The following is a 7,134-nucleotide window of genomic DNA, read 5'->3' as shown; positions in this document are numbered from 1 at the left end:
GGCAGGGCTGGGAGCTAGGACCTGGTGTGGGGCTGGAGCTGGGTGTGGGGGCGGGGACGGAGATCGGCGTGGGGGCGGGGTTATACCTTCCCTCTGCCACATCAATCCCACTCCCTACCATCTTATGTGCCCTCTGCGCAGCCTGATCATTCACTCAGGACACCTCATCACTGTTCCTCTACCTCCACCAATATTCACAGCTGTGACACCCATTTCCATATCACTCAACCACTCCCTTTCTCTCATTCCAGGAGAAAACAGTTATTAACAAAGTTGAACAGGCCAGATTGGTGGTGAGGTTGTTCATTTGTTCACCCCCTCAGGAAGAGGATACTGGATTTAACAGATGAATATCTGGGCTGCTCCAATGGGAATGTAGAAACCTCCATGTCCCAGCAACCAAATAAGAAACATTGTTTGGTAGTACTATTCCCCCGTTACCACCACTGCGGTTTTCAGGGTAACAAGCAACAACACCTTTAGTTGCAAAGTTTTCTGTTTTGACTCCTGCAGGTACCAGTGGATGTTCATTGTGTCTGGCATAAAAAGTTCCGCCTCAAAAGATATCATCCTCCACCTCTGAGAAAGGGTTAACAATCACACAACACCAGGTTAGAGTCCAACAGGTTTATTTGGAAGTACTAGCTTTCTGAGCACTGCTCCTTCATCAGGTAACTCTGAAAAAGACAGCATTGATGATTCAAAGGAAGCAACAATGAGGGTGTCTCCTACAACCTCCACCAGATCAGATGGTGACACCTCAGTGTAGTGGTGCTGCCATTTAAAAGGTGTAACATTGTTCAAACTGGAAGCCCCCTCCCACATAGAATAAAACACTTGTCCAACCACTCTAAGTGTGAATGTAGCCATTATCATCTCCATTGCTCACTTGCTATTTACAGCACAATGGAAGCCAACAGACATCACACTGCAATTTCTGTCTTTGTGAAACATATATATATAAACATCTCCCTTTTGGCGCTCCACTCCATAAACTCCAAGGTCTTGTAAATCGCTTTAGCCGGAAGTGAAGCTTACCCCTCTCAGGATGATAGCACAGGCAACCTATCCAACACATATCTCAATGATAAGCACTGTTCCAAATACAAAGCAGAAGCATCTAACTTCATTAAATGAAATGGAGTTGAAGAAGCTTCCGATATACACATGAAACAGCTAAAGGGAAAGCAGAATCTGTCAGTTGTTAATGATGTCAAACAGCAAGTTGTCTCAATTTCCTCTTCTGCTGGCAGGATATCTTAATGAGTTAGTACCTAGGAATTGGTTCCAGCAAGTCTGATAAAGATCTTCTACTCAAGCAGATGGCAGATGTTGAATGGTAACTGGGACTTTGTGAAGGAGACACTCTGTCTATTAGAGAGTGGTCAGAGTTAGAATTGGGTTTTGGGCTTTGTTTTCTTTGGAGAAAAAAATCTGGCTGTTTATACTCCAACATGTTAAAACTCACTGCCCAACCTCCCATTAGCATCATTTGGAAGATCAGAAAATAGAAAACTAAAAAAGGATTATTGCTTTTATTTGAGTGAACTGAGAAGATAATCCTGATTGACATCATCACAAATCAGCCAAAAAGCTATCATTTATGCCTGTGAAACAACATATCATGAAAACTACTTAATTTTGGCCAGTTTTGTTATTTTCCTTAATTTATCCCTTCGCTGTATTTGTTTGTCTGTCATTTGTGGGAATGGAGCTAAAATCAAAGGATGTTGGGTTTAAAACATAATCTAATTTGATTACTTTGTTGTTTAATTTTGGTCAACTTAAGTTATTGTATTGCTAATAAATTACTAGACCTTTTGCTGAAACTACAAACTGGTGTTGGAATTGATTATCTGCAAAGTCAAGGATGGGTTATTCAAGAAGTCTGGTTACGAAGAATTAGAGTCATTTTTGAAGGTTTCAATTTTTCTGTGTTGTGACTGCAGAGGTAGAAAAATTGAGTCGGTTTGGCTCCCTGAGACCATATTTACACAACACCTTACTTCAAGTGTGGTCTCACCAGTGTTCTACATATTTGAAGCAAAATGTCTTTTTTTTTTCTGTGCTCTTATCCTTCTGCAATAAAGGCTAATATATAATTTGCCTTCAAGAACCCCAAATCCATACAAATCTACTCACAATTAAGACACAAAAGGACAAATGGTACTATGGATATGAAAATAATATAGACGGGAAAAATAAAATTCCAAAAATTAGAAGATGACATTTCAAGGATGGGATAAGTTGTCTCAGAAGGCTCCTTTTGACTTTTAACTTGAATGACATGCTGGTGTCAGCAAAACAATGATCATTCTTCACTTTGATAACAGATTCAATGGACTCAGGTCTTCTCTTGCTAGAATACTATAATTATACTTTCTTGGTCTTTCTGTTCTTTCTCCCCACACAGAGGGGAAATGTAAAAGGAATGCCTTCTGTTTGGTTTGAATTCTTTTTCAGCTGTCTTGTCACTTACAGCTTTTTAACACTACGTAGTTCAACCAAACAGAGAATTGTTCTCTGGCAGATTTTCCTTAGTTAAACAACACAGTAAATTCTCCCTTCTTAAAACAGTTGGAACAAGCAGGTTGGGACAGTCTAGATTGTGATTGAGTAATGGCACCCAGGAGACCATGAAGGTCCAGGCAGCATTGCACAATTTGTATATTTGGGGAAATTAAGAACTAAGAAAAACTACTTCTACTTGTTTACTTTCACTCAGTATCAAATTCTATTCTTACTGCTTCAAAAAGTAACATTATTTGGCATAACTAAAAACATGTGGCACTTGATTTTCAAGTTGCAAAGGTTTTCTGGTAATACAGCTCTGTAGTATTCCAAAATCTATTCCAGTTTATAGTCCTATTTCTTTTGTAATGTTTCCTCTTTCAATATTCTATGCTTAGTCTCACTATTATCAATTTCCTTGTGACAGAATTCAAACATTCTCCCCATTTTCAGACTTATAAAGTTGTTAAAGCAAGTTTTAAGTTTTCTTGCATGTCAAACACAATTTTTGACTTCTCTTGTTACTCATATGCAACTAAAAATAAGATTTAATTCTATTTATTGAATAGAAACTTCAGGAGATAACATGCTGAACTTGTTGAACTTTCTTGAATGCCCTTTACAGAGCACAAGCAAGTGAAATCAATAATGGACTGCCAGTTGTATGCTTTTCTTCGGGTGATGTAGGCAAACACTTAAGTTGTGTGCATATAGTATTGGATGTATATTATGTATATATATGTAACATATGTACAGGGTTCCTGTGACAGACTATTTGCTTTGTGCCCCTTTCACACTCTGATTAACAGGTTTGATGACAAGAATGTCAGATTCAATTCCCTTAAAAAGATATTGACAAAGACACAAATATCAGCAAGATAAAAGTGTCAAATTACAAATCTAAATCACACTTTCCTGACTTTCACTAAATTTTCATGGATACCAGATTATACACATGACATTTTGTGGAACTTGTTGTATTTTCCTTAACTCTATCTCCAACCCTCAAACACTTTCTTTACAAAGTCAGAAGTCCCATGATACCAGGTTATAGTCCACCAGCTTTATTTTAAATCACAAGCTTTCATAGCACTGTTCCTTCATTGAGTGAAGTGGAGGGAAGTGCACAGGCACAGAATATATAGGTGAAGAGATAATGGCAAGATAATTCCAGGTAATTAAGAGTGCCAACAGATAAGTACAGATAATGTGAGTGGAATGTCAACAGGCTGAATAACAAGTCTTTGAGAGTGATCAAAAGTGTCAAATTGTGTGAGTCAAGTGTCAACAGCTACAGAACAAGTGAAAATATGATTTATGAACCGATTAATTAAGGCAAAACATTAATTACAGATAATCAAAAATAAGGTGTGCTAGAAACAAACCAAGTAGATGCAATAATATGAGTAGATATTAGAGACTTATGAGGAGGGTCTAACCAGAGTAACAAGTAACCTGGTGTTGTGTAACTTCTGACATTGTCCACCCCAGTCCAATACTGACACCTCCACATCATGAATTTTTTACATACAATTTTGCACATGCCCTTTGTTATTATCCTATCTCATTCATGAATGTAAAAGAACATTGATATCTAAGTCAATATTTACAAGCTTTGTTTTTGTTTTCAGAATAAACATTCCATTTGATTCCAACCTTAACATGTTTTGCATGTCCATTCATTTGATTCATTACCCAATCATAATTTTAACTATTGACTAATAGTTAGAACCCAATATTATAGATCCTACTTGTGTAGTCTGATTTGGTTCAAGACAGAAACTCTGTTCCCTTATAGGTTATATGACTTGGTACAAACTGTTACACATATATGACAATCTAAAAATGAGAGTAGCTCTATGGTGTTTGCCTCATATTTCCATATTTATAATACAATGGGATGATTCTAAATCCAAGAAAAATCCATAAACCATTTATTAGCCATACTATAATTTAGGAAAGTGTGAAATTCAATGCCATTCAGTCACTATGTTCACTCATTCATTCTAATGAGGACATTATAACATTAATCATTTTAAACACAGTTCTTAGAACATTCAATTGCCTAAAGGACAAGACTCTTTGCTCTTCCTTTATTTCACCATTGTTATTCAATACTCTTTCTTTTCTCTGTCTAATCAGTGGCACAAATGTTTCATTAGCTGAACTCACCACTGGAGTTGCAGGCTGACAAGCGTCAAAAGGTTGCATTCTTACATCTTAAAGAAAATGGCTCATGAGGAAGTTGGTGCATTGATGTAAATTTTACAAAATATTTAACTTAACTGTAAACAAAGGTAGCAAATACAACATCTGAATCTTGTGCTTTTTTGGATAAGCATTGACTTGCATTGAATTTTTGGAAAGATTTATAGCCATAAAGCCAACATGTTTTCTTATTGTCTTTTACCAAACTCGCCTCTTAACTAGCTACCTTTGAAAGAATGTTGTGCACCAGGATATGTGCTGGCAGAGCAGAGCTGCCCTGCATGGTTCCTAACCTGGAGGTCCTGCTGGACAGGATCTTGCTCAGGCTGGACACCCTCTTCCCTCAGGATCAACAGAGGAGACCACAACACTAAGCCAGGCTAGTCTGGTCTGGGGTTTGCCATCTGGGTCTGTATAGTCGCAGCCATCTGGAGAAATGCCCAGCACTGTAGAAAGAAGGTAAATAACTTTCTCCATTCTGCCAGCATAAATGTCACCACCTTCTCTCTGATTCCTCACACTCACTCTATCTGCTACTGTATCAATCTCCCAATACGATTCATGTAATAAGTTTGATGCTCTACTGCTCTCAATATTGCCTGCAACATCTTCCCTACTTGTGGTTATCCATCTCAATGCCTGACACCTTTAAAGCTGCATACCCTCTATTCATTTGATTCAAACACCTTCCCAACCACACCAACCTGCATGCCCGCTATTTATTTTATTGGAATATCTCCCCACTCACATTCATCCCCCCCCTAAATCCTGCTTCTCTCATCCTGGAGGAAAATAGACCACAATAGGTTCGAAATATTCAAAACTGGTGATACGCTGCACAATAGTCCACTCCTCACACCTTATATAGACAGCATCCTGACACTGACCACTCCAAAGGACTAGCTGTTCATGTCCAAGCCCCTGGACTGAGATGTGAGTGTGCCCTTGTCCTGCTGAGCTGGAAACTATTGAATGAATGTTATGTCCCTTCATTTGACAGTGGATGATTAACAACGTGACCCACTTTTAGTTTTATGCTTGGCCTAAACAGCATAGCAATTCAGCAGCACTGAGAGCCTGGCAACCTGGAGGGAGCTAAGCTCAAAACATTGAGGCAATACAAAACAGAAATGGTGCGATGATCCAAGCAGGCTTAGAGTGTGTGAGTATTATAACAGTGAATGAAGAGCCCAGAGAGGCAGCCTGGTCCAGATCATGAGCTGGGTGCTTTACCCTGGGCACACAGTGTGCTTGTCACAACATTAAAATGATAGTTGCTGGTGCATCCTGAACTGCAACAATGAAGTTCAAAAGTGTACTGCAAGTAGATCAGAGATATGCCATGAGAGTTCTTACCGGCTGGCACATATCAAATGTAATGGTCTGTAGAATAGGGTGCATGTGTTCAATGCTCAATGGAGTGTGCCCTGAGATGTCACTGCCCGAAGTCCAACATGGAGGTCCTTTGGAACAAGTGATAGGCTGAAATCACTAGCTCTGATGTCTGCGTTGAAAGTTTTCAATATCTAGGTTCAGCATGTTTAGTAAGATAGGAAGCTGAATATTAAGGAGTTGAGTTGCAGTGTTAATAAGGCATTTAATGAGCTTAATTCCCCACTTAATTAGCAACTTACCATTGCCTAGCACTTGGCAAAAGCATTACAGAGATGCAACAAGTTGCTCCTGATGTTGAGAGAGACCTTAATGAATTTCTTGTGGGACTCAAGCACAAATCTCACATTGCTCACATCACTCCAGCATCTAGACGGTTCTGTCCAACACCTCTATTCAAGAAGAGAGAGGTAGCTCTGCCGTGGGGAAGATTCCCGTCAGGCAATGGAATCAAAGATTATCAGGATAGGTGGGAATGTGGAATTTATAACATAAACAGAGTGACTATGATCTTATTGATTGATGGAGCAGGCTCGGCAGAACAAATAGCCAATTGCTACTCCTAATATGCATGTTCATATATAAATTCCTTCCTCTATTCCATAAATCCAGATGACTACAATAAAAAGACTAGCTATTATCATCATAACTTCGATTGCAGATTAACTCACACAATATCATTCTTTATCCATTTGCAGGGGTACTATTAATTCCAAGGTTATTAACGTATAAGTACGCCTAATTGAAACAACACTAGAAAAAAAACTTTCGTCCGTAATCCATCAAATTGCAGTAATTCCAAATTCAAATAATTGTGATTGATTTTCATATGAAAAATATCCTTCTTGGCACTGAGAAACCACCTAGAATTTCTTTACATTAACCTTTTTCAAATTAAATTATTTAATCACCTTAAACACTGTTAATGTTCCCTTTGAGTACATGAAATAATGGTTCATTTCAATTTTGTTTTGTCAATTTCAGTATTGAAAACAATTGTGTCCAGACTCCATTGTTTAAAAA

This window comes from Chiloscyllium plagiosum, chromosome 6 (genome assembly GCF_004010195.1).
Source record: "Chiloscyllium plagiosum isolate BGI_BamShark_2017 chromosome 6, ASM401019v2, whole genome shotgun sequence".
NCBI classification, from domain to species: Eukaryota; Metazoa; Chordata; class Chondrichthyes; order Orectolobiformes; family Hemiscylliidae; genus Chiloscyllium; species Chiloscyllium plagiosum.
The sequence above is the reverse complement of the archived record's forward strand: the minus strand, read 5'-3'. Positions refer to the sequence as shown.